This window comes from Piliocolobus tephrosceles, chromosome 1, assembly GCF_002776525.5.
Source record: "Piliocolobus tephrosceles isolate RC106 chromosome 1, ASM277652v3, whole genome shotgun sequence".
NCBI lineage: Eukaryota > Metazoa > Chordata > Mammalia > Primates > Cercopithecidae > Piliocolobus > Piliocolobus tephrosceles.
In genome coordinates, this window is record NC_045434.1 from 93,277,899 (window position 1) to 93,288,055 (window position 10,157).

A 10,157-nucleotide genomic window follows, 5' to 3' on the forward strand; every position below is an offset into this window, starting at 1 on the left:
CCCACAGATTTCAAGTTAAGCTGTTAGCCACCCATGCAGCTGCTCTGGTAGAGGTTAAGCTGTGAAAGCCTTCTCTCCCTCACACATACAACCTCAAGTGTCAGAAATGCTCTGCTTCCCCCATAAACAAAATAATATAGCCATAGATATGCATTTCATACAGGTCAGACTGGGCAAGGACATCTACTTTCCACATACATATCTGACACCATCGGTCTCCTCCAAATACAATCCAACCAGTCATATGTGCTCCTATCTTTCCAACATACTCAGATTTGCCGACAAAGACTTCCTGAGGCACCATGGTATGCTGAATATACTGCTGCAGTAGTAGTGAAAATATGGGAGTTACAGTCTCAACTTTGTCACCAATTTAACACGCGGCCTTGGAGAAGTTCTCTCCTTATGCCTAAATTAACTATTTTGTAAAATGGAAGAAAGCATCCTACCATTTTCACAGAGATTTAGTATCACAAAGAAACTGAAAGCGCGTTCTTATTGTATTTGTAAACTATTACTATAAACCCGCGACAACAAATAAGGCCACCCATTCTTTACAGCTTTGTAGCAATGATTCTGTTAAAGATATTTTGGGCCTTCACATTTACACAACTCACTCTAACCAAAGGCACAAACTATTCTTAAGACCACAACTGGCTATGCCAAGTTTCTCCCCTCCATGACCTCACAGACACATGCTGTATAGAACACTACCATTGCCACTCTTTCCCAACAAGTAACTAGCGGCTCCCAATCCCTAAAATACACACACACACCAAACTGCAAGGAATCTCCCAACATTTATTCAAGAAATAAGCTAACTTACAAGGGGAACTCCATTACACTTACACAAATAAAGGCAAACTCTTCCGGAAACACTTTCCATCCTCGCATACACACACCAACACAGCCGCTACACATCAACAGACCATCTGTCTTCTAGACCAAAAACACCTCTTTCCATGGAAAAACTAATCAGTGACATTTATGAAACTTACAACACTGAGATCATCCTGCCGTTCCTACATACCATTCAACGCGGCAGGGACACCACAGACCTTGTCACACAGGTAAACTCCCCTCTCAGGATCGTGTCCTCGACCGCTCTTATCCCTTCATTAAACACACACAAACTGGACTATGAGGGAGGCTCCGATCATGCCTACAAACACAAACTAACCTGTCAGGGGCACACACGACTCCGCCTCCACTCGTTTACTTTCCAGCCCCCTCCGGGAGTCCGCCTGTCAGGGACACCCCTTCACCCCGCCTGGAGGGACTTCCCGGTAGGCTCAGGATCCCCCTCCCTGCTCTCCCCTCCCCCATCTTCACCACTGCTCTCCCGGAGGTCCAGGTCCGGGAGATGACAGTGACTCCCAGGAAGCCCAGGATTCGATCGCTGAGAGAGTGCTTAGGCCCGAAGGCCTGCCCAAATCGTTCTACTCACCGTGTCGGAGGCCGAGGCCGAGAGCGACGAGAGTGCAGGGAAGTGGGGAAGAGGGGGTGGCCGCCAGGCTCCTCCGCTTCCCTGGGTCCACGGCGGATCCCTCCCGCTTGTCAGGAGGCGGCCAGCGGGTAAGCTGACTGGCGGAAATGCGAGAGAGGAGAAGGGAAAGCTGGAGGCTAAAGGGGGCAAACTGAGGGGAGGCGGGTCCCGCAACCGAGACTGGGATCGTCTCCCCTCCGCAAAGCGAACCCAAAATGGCGGCGGGAGCGGCGGCGGCGGCGGCAGCAGAGTGGCGGCGGTGGCGGCGGCTGCTCCTCCAGAGGGAGGGAGCGAAGGGCGCCTAGCGCCCCCCCAACCTCCCACTCCTCCCTCCTCGCGTTCTTCCCCACCGTGCCCCGCTCCGCCCGACTCCGGCCGCGTAGCGCGCACGCCCGCTCGCAAGCGTACGAGTGTCTACGGGCTAGTCGCTGGCTGCTCCCACCAACCACCACCTTCGGCCGCCCAGCGCGCCAGCCAGCCCGTACACGCTCACCCACGGGAACCTCCTCGCCCAGTCCCCAACTCCCCCTCAGGCCCTGTCAAGCCGGCTCCGGCGCAGGCCCTCACGCGTACCTTCAGCGGCGCGAGCCCAAGCCTCCTCCTCCTCCTCCACCTCCTCTTCTCTCCTCCCCCCTTCCCCGCCCCCACGGCCACCAACCGCCGCCACGGCCGCCGCCGCCGCCGCCGCCACCACCGCCGCCAGCCCCCCCAACCCTCCACCCCTCGCGCGTGCGCCTCCCACAATCCCCCCCGCGGGACTGTTCCATTCCTGTCGGCTGCAAGGGCAGGAGAGGAAGGGACGGGCAGAGCGGGTCGGGGCTTGCCGTTTGACTGGAATTGCCAGAGTGGCGGCCCGAGCCCCACGACAACCTACCTCCCTAGGCTCGTTGCTGCGGCGCTGCGGCTCGCCTCCCCCTGCTCCTCCTCCTGCTCGAGACCGCGGCGAGCGGATCGAGGGCTGCCTAGCGCCCCTCTGCCGGCCGGTGGTTGGAGGCCGCGGCGGCTGCGCGTTGACTCGTTTCCTGCCGGATGACCTGACTACTTCGTAGTCGCAGGACGAGTGCTTTGGAGCCGGTCCCAGGCGGTGTGTGCCGGTCGCCTAGCCAGGATAACTGGTCCTCCACTCACGGTGAGGGAATGGACCGACACGGGGGTTGTACCGCTGAGGAAAAAGAGCGGGACTCCGGACCTCCAGGAGGTAGGGAGTGAGGCCAGTAGGACCGGCGCGCCTCCGGGGAGATTCCTTCCGGGCGTTTAGTTGCCAACCTGAGACCCGAGGATCGGCATGATGGTCTGCTTTTTATTGTTGTTAACCCGCCTCGGATTTCTCGAAGTTCACACCACTGTCCATATGCGATGATGTTTGTTTGCCCTTGACGCACTTAACTCATGGATGGTACTTCTTCAGCCTCGTTAGGCAGGCTGGGATAGAGGAAGAAGAAACCATGGGTTTCTCATTCAGTTCTGGACTCAGTCTCCGTTTTCTTCCTTCAACAAGTTATTTTTCTTAGTTCCGTATCAAAAAGTGTACATAAGAATTAGGCAACTCCAAACATGCCTCCAGGGTTGATGTGTGAAATAATAATATATTAAAATGGAATTAGGTCCTAGGCATAGGGCAAGTGCAGAATATTGCCGTGTTGTCATTTACAGTTGTTGATATCGATAAGATTTGTGGGTGTAATTGGTAGTATTCTGTCCCTCCAAGTCGTTAATAAAACAAAGCAAACATAGGCCTGTTAGGTTTCTGTAGCTACTGAATATTTGTTTCTCAAACACTTGACTGATATTTGATAATTGAATGCAGCAGAAATACGGACGATTAAAGTCCACAAATAATTCCAAAGTTTACTTGATCTAGTCTTTTTTACCTTTACCTAAAGGGTAAAGCAGAATAAATTACCGGAAGGATCTACTTGGATTTCCCTTTCTTTCACATTTGTGGACTCCTGGGGATACAGGAAATAATTCAAAAATGACTGTTCAAAAGCCAATGCAAGGCCAGGCGCGGTGACTAACGCTTGTAATCCCAGCGCTTTGGGAGGCCAGGGTGGGCGGATGACCTGAGGTCAGGAATTCGAGACCAGCCTGGCCAACATGGCGAAATTCCGTCTCTACTAAAAATACAAAAATTAGCCAGGCATGGTGGCAGGCGCCTGTAATCCCAGCTACTCAGGAGGCTGAGGCAGGAGAATCGCTTGAACCCGGGAAGCGGAGGTTGCAGTAAGCCGAGATCGAGTCATTGCACTCCAGCCTAAGCAACAAGAGTGAAAAAAAAAAAAAAAGCCCTTGCAACCTCCAAAATTCAAGTAGACAGTCCCAAATTTCCCCTTTAGGATATGTGGGTTAAGTGTTGTTTACTTGTTTTGTTTATTTAAGGTAAAGAGGAAAGCAGCCTTAATTAATTACCTCATTGTATGTTTTCCTAACCAAGTCCCACACTTTCATGGAGCCCACTTGTTTACCAATCTTTTGTTAGTTGCATACGTGCAAGTGTATTATGCTACCAACAACTTTTTTTATTTGAGAGCAGGGACTATGTCTACTACTTAATTTACATAAAGCATCACAGGCTAGTGCAAAGCAAGTCACAGAAATATTAAAATGAGGCTGGGCATGGTGGCTCACGCCTGTAATCCCAGTACTTTGGGAGGCCAAGGCGGGTGGATCACAAGGTCACAAGTTCAAGACCAGCCTGGCCAACATAGTGAAACCCTGTCTACTAAAATTACAAAAAATTAGCCGAGTGTGGTGGCGGGCACCTGTAATCCCAGCTACTTGGGAGGCTGAGGCAGGAGAATCGCTTGAATCCGGGAGGCGGAGGTTGCAGTGAGTGGAGATTGCACCACTGCATTCCAGCCTGGGCAACAATGAAAAAAAAAAAATCCAAAAAAATTAGGTGGGCGTGGTGGAGCACCTGTAGTCCCAGCTACTTGGTAGACTGAGGCAGTAGAGTTGCTTGAACCTAGGAGGGAGAGGTTGCAGTGAGTCGAGATCACGCCTTTGCAGTCCAGCCTGGGCGACAAGAGCGAAACTCCGTCTCAAAAAAAAAAAAGAAAAGAAAAGAAATATTGAAATGAATGTTAGATACTTATAATACCAAAAGAGAAAGGCAATTAGCATTTGTGGACTACTGTGCCAGGGGAATGCGTATTCCTGTTTAATCCTTACTATAAACAACACTTTGAGATAGATAATCTTACCCTCATTTTACAAAAGAGAAGCCTGAGGCCCAGAGAAGTCCAGTAACAATCTTTAGACTCTAGTTTGCCTATCTCTTAAAAACCTTGCTTTTTTCACTACACCACATTTTCTTCAAAGTAAAATTTCTCATCAGCAGCATAATTGCTGTGCTTCAAGGAAAAAAAAAATGCCTTTAATGGAATTTCACTACACCAGTGTATAGGGAGAGTTACTTACATAAGGTCTCTGTGTTAAAGTAACTTTCAGTAACTACAATGATCAATGAATTATCAGCTACATATAAGCAAATGAGATAGGATTCTGTTTTTTCATATATGCCCCAGAGCCAACTAGAGACTAAAATATATCAAGTGCTCAATAAAATGACCTCACTGAATGAACAAACCCTGAATTATTTGAACCAATGAAGTTAGAATAATGGTTTCCCCAAGGATATCCACTTCTTAATCCCTGAAACCTATAAATATGATACGTTACATGACAAGGGAAAAATCAGGATGCAGAGGGAATTAAGGTTGCAAATCAGCTGACATTAAACTAAGGAGATTATCCAGGAACGAGCGCTCTGCAGTGGCCCTTTTCAGTTTTACTTCTTTTTTTTTTTTTTTTCTGTAGCTGCCCATGCTTGTGCTCTTTTTCAGACAGTAGCTGAAAAGCACGTAAGCTGCTAGCACCATAGAAATCCGTCGAAGCTCCCTTTCTTCAAATTGGATACTTGTCGTAATACCTGTAGTAACCTCTTTGAATGCTCCAACAGTGCCTTCTTGTGTGATCACACATTAATATTTAGTTTGGCAGTTCTGCTAGTTTGACATCCAGGAGTTTCTTCTCCCTCACTGGTACAGCCAACTCCATCTTGAGGTCCTGGTCTGATATAAACTTTTAAAATGAGGTTTCAGGCTGGGCGCAGTGGCTCATGCCTATAATCCCAACACTTTGGGCGATTAAGGCAGGAGGATTACTTGAGGCCAGGAGTTCAAGACCAGCCTGGTCAACATAGCAAGACCCCCATCTCTACAAAGCCAGGCCATGATGGCATGTCCAGGAGTTTGAGGCTACCATGAGCCATGATCACACACCACTGCACTCCAGCCTGGGCGAGCGAGCGAAACCCTGTCTCTAAAATGTAAAACAAAATAAAGTTAATTTTTTTTTTTTTTAACTCTTGAGACAGAGTTTTGCTCTTGTTACCCAGGCTGGAGTGCAGTGGCGTGGCTCACCGCAACCTCTGCCTCCCGGGTTCAAGCAATTCTCCCGCCTCAGCCTCCTGAGTAGCTGGGACTACAGGCGTGTGTCACCATGCCCATCTAATTTGGCTAATTTTTGTATTTTTAATAGAGATAGGGTTTCACCACGTTGGCCAGGCTGGTCTCGAACTGCTGGCCTTAGGTGATCCACCCGCCTCAGCCTCCCAAATTCCTGGGGTTATAGACATGAGCCACCGTGCCTGGCCAAAAGTCTTTAAAAATATTGGCTGGGTGTGGTGGCTCATGCCTGTAATCCCACACTTTGGTAGGCCAAGGCAGGTGGATCACCTGAGGCCAGGAGTTTGAGACCAGCCTGGTCAACATGATGAAACCCCGTATCAACTAAAAATACAAAAAAATTAGCTGGGCGTGGTGGCGGGCACATGTAATCCCACCTTACTTCGGGAGGCTGAGGCAGGAGCATCACTTGAACGCAGGAGTTGGAGGTTGCAGTGAGCCAAGATTGCGCCATTGTACTCCAGCCTGGGCAACAAGAATGAAACCCTGTCTAAAAAAATAAAATAAAATAAAATTATTTATCTTTTATTTTATTTTATTATTATTATTACTATTTGAGATGGAGTCTCACTATTGCCCAGGCTGGAGTATAGTGCCATGATCTGGGCTCACTGCAACCTCCGTCTCTTGGGTGCAAGCGATTCTCCCGCGTCATCCTCCCAAGTAGCTGGGATTACAGGTGCCTGCCACCACGCCTGGCTAATCTTTGTATTTTTAGTAGAGATGGAGTCTCACCGTGTTGGCCAGGCTGGTCTTGAACTCCTGACATCCTCAAATGATCCACCCGCCTTGGCCTACCAAAATGCTGGGATAACAGGCGTGCACTACTGCCCCTGGCCTTTTTTTGTGTGTGAGGGAGTCTCACTCTGTTGCCCAGGCTAGAATGCAGTGGTGCAATCTTGGCTTACTGCAACCTGCACCTCCTGGGTTCAAGTGATTCTCCTCCTGCCTCAGCCTCCTGAGTAACTGAGATTCCAGGCACTCACCACCATGCCTAGCTAAGTTTTGTGTTTTAGTAGAGCCGGGGTTTCAGCATGTTGGTCAGGCTGGTGTTGAACTCCTGACCTCAAATGTTCCACCTGCCTCGGCCTCCCAAGGGTTTTTTGTTTATTTTTATTTATTTATTTATTTATTTATTTATTTATTTATTTATTTATTTATTTTGAGACAGAGTCTCGCTGTGTTGCCCAGGCTGCAATGCAGTGGCGCAATCTCGGCTCACTGCAAGCTCCACCTCCCGGGTTCAAGCCATTCTCCTGCCTCAGCCTCCTGAGTAGCTGGGACTACAGGTGCCTGCCATCACGTTTGGCTAACTTTTTGTATTTTTAATGGAGATGGGATTTCACTGTGTTAGCCAGGATGGTCTCCATCTCCCGACCTCATGATTTGCCCGTCTCAGCCTCCCAAAGGCTGGGATTACAGGCGTGAGCCACCGTGGCCAGCCTTTTTTTTTTTTTTTTTTTGAGACAGACTCTTGTACTGTCACCCAGGCTGGAGTGCAACGGCACAATCTCGGCTCACTGCAACCTCCCCCTCCCAGGTTCAGGCAATTCTACTGCCTCAGCCTCCCAAGTAGCTGGGATTACAGGTGCCCGCCACCATGCCTGACTAATTTTTTTAATTTTTAGTAGAGTGAGGATTTCACTATGTTGGCCAGGCTGGTCTCGAACTCCTGACCTTGTGATCCACCCACCTCGGTCTCCCAAAGTGCTGGGATTACAGGCGTGATCCACTGCGCCTGGCCAGTTTTTTGTTTTTTGTTTTTTGTTTTTTACGAAAATGGGAACAGAAATTTTTTGAATTTGAGATTCTGTTGGATTTTGGAATATTTGTGTTATACCTACTGTTTGAACATCTCAGATTTGAAAATCTGAAACCTTAAGTGTTAACATGAACACCTTAATAAAGTTTGGACAGTATTTCTTTTATAAACAATATTGTTGATATTGCTAACTATTAACATTAGAAAGTCGAGAAAGATAATTACCTGCAATGTTAGCACCCAGAAATACCCAATTGTGTTGGTGTTTGATTTCTTTTAAGTTTTCATTTTTATGCGTCTCCACCTCAGAACCATAATCTAAATTTACAGTTAAATTCATAACAATACCTCAGTGGTGTACCATTGAGTCCTAAAATTCTAGAATGTTAATCCCAGTCGTGTGTGTACACTAACATGCCTTTTGTGAAGTCTTTTGAAACCTATCAGATACAGCCTGGAGTCCATTTTGCTGAAGAGTATCTAGAATATCTGCTACCCTAAGAAGCAATCATAGTCCTTTCCATAGTAGTTTTAAGTTTTAAATTGTTCACCGTTCTGAGTAGTGTGATGAAATTTTGCACCACCCTGTCCTGGATGTGAATCAACATAACCACACTGTGTGTGCTGCCCATCGGTTAGTCATTGACATCATCAGCTTTTGACATCCAACTGTGGACATCGGCATGACTCAATGATTCAGGATCACCCAAAACAGATGATCCCCCTTCTTAGGCATAGTCAGACGGTCGATAGTAGCTACATCACAATTCCTAAGTCATTCACTCTATCTCATCTTGTAAGCGTTTTGTCATCTCACATCAACACAAGAAGGGTGAGCACGGTACAATGAGATATTTTGAGAACAAGAGAGACTATATTCACGTAACTTTTATATGGTATATTGTTCCTTTTTCTTATTGGTTATTGTTCATTTGTTACTGTGCCAAATTTATAAATTAAACTTGATTATAGGTATATGCCTATAGGAAAACTGTGTGTGTGTGTTTGTGTGTGTGTTTATTTATTTAGTGATCAGTACTCTATGGTTTCAGGCATCCCCTGGGAATCCTACAGTGGGATCTCCTGAGGATAAGGGGAGACTACTGTATTTCCTTCCTTCTTGCTTTCTCCATTGCAGAAGAGCTAATGCAGCTTTAAAAGCTGGGGAACTTTAAAAGGTATATATTGCATCACCACTTGCACTGTTAATCAGAATCGTAAACTATGTGCATATTTCTAGCAAAAACACCTATAGGTACAAGACTGAGGTTGGCCAGACACGATGCTCACATGTAATCCCAGCACTTTATGGAAGGCTGAAGTGGGAGAATTGCTTCAGGCCAGGAGCTAAAGACCAGCCTGGGCAACATAGACACCATCTCAATAAAAAAAGTAAAAATTAGCCTTTGATGGTGGTACATACCTGTAGTCCAGGCTTGTCGAACCTGTGGCCCATGGGCCTCATACAACCCAGGACTGCTTTGAATAGGGCCCAACACAAATTGATAAACTTTCTTAAAACATTATAAGCCTTTTTTTTTTTTTCGATTTCATTGTTGTTGCTGTTTTAGCTCATAGCTGTTGTTAGTGTTGGTGTGTTTTATGTGTGACTCAAGGCAATTCTTTCGACGTGGCCCAGGAAAGCCAAAAGATTGGACACCCCTGCTGTAGTCCAAGCTCCTCAGGAGGCTGAAGGGAGAGGATCGCTTGAGCCCAGGAGTTCAAGACTGCAGTGAGCAATGATACCACTGCACTCAAGCCTTGGAGACTGCAGGGACCCTATCTCAAACAAAACAAAAAAACCTGAGAGCTTGGAGAAGTTAGCACTGTTGAAGTTTGTGATAATCAGTAAATTTCAGAACTCCTTTACTTTTATAGCCCTAATGTTGCTCTAGGAATCCAAACCTGGGGAGATAGATATTATTAAGATGAGAAAATACAGTGTAAGGAATTCTGCTTTTTCTATCTGAAATTATGAAAACAATGAAATTACTCTTTGTGGCTTGGCACGGTGGCTTATGCCTGTAATCTCAGCACTTTGGGAGGCCAAGGCGGGCAGATCACTTGAGGTCAGGAGGTCAGCCTGGCCAACATGGTGAAACCTCATCTGTACTAAAAATACAAAAATTAGCCAAGCGTGGTGGCAGACGCCTATAATCCCAACTTCTTGGGAGGCTGAGGCAGGAGAATCATTTGAACCCAGGAGGTAGAGGTTCAGTGAGCCGAGATCGTGCCACTGCACTCCAGCCTGGGCGACAGAGTGAGACTCTCTCAAAAAACAAAAAAGAAATAGTCTTTGTGGCCGGGCGCGGTGGCTCAAGCCTGTAATCCCAGCACTTTGGGAGGCCGAGACGGGCGGATCACGAGGTCAGGAGATCGAGACCATCCTGGCTAACACGGTGAAACCCCGTCTCTACTAAAAATACAAAAACTAGCCGGG

The 10,157-nt window shown here is 47.3% G+C and overlaps 1 protein-coding gene and 2 pseudogenes across 5 annotated transcripts in view; 2 read left to right on the top strand and 1 right to left on the bottom strand.

The window, feature by feature from the left end:
* ASH1L (ASH1 like histone lysine methyltransferase) overlaps nucleotides 1-2,474 on the bottom strand; it is a 229,069-nt gene extending 226,595 nt beyond the window's left edge. The window contains exons 1-2 of one of the 4 annotated variants that reach the window (XM_023213962.2): nucleotides 2,361-2,474; nucleotides 1,448-1,584 (exon numbers count right to left, since the gene is read on the bottom strand). The gene's annotated coding sequence lies outside the window, so the exon portion shown is untranslated. Of the gene's footprint in view, nucleotides 1-1,447; nucleotides 2,193-2,360 lie in introns of those variants that run through there. The other 3 variants (XM_023213961.1, XM_023213960.2, XM_023213963.2) reach the window with 3 other exon arrangements.
* On the top strand, nucleotides 1,239-3,610 carry LOC111543766 (annotated as a pseudogene). The gene has a single exon (XR_002731945.2). The product of XR_002731945.2 is annotated as a formin-like protein 14 (transcript).
* Nucleotides 3,611-7,735: 4,125 nt separating this feature from the next.
* Nucleotides 7,736-9,644, top strand: LOC111543767 (annotated as a pseudogene).
* The last annotated feature ends 513 nt before the right edge of the window (nucleotides 9,645-10,157 follow it).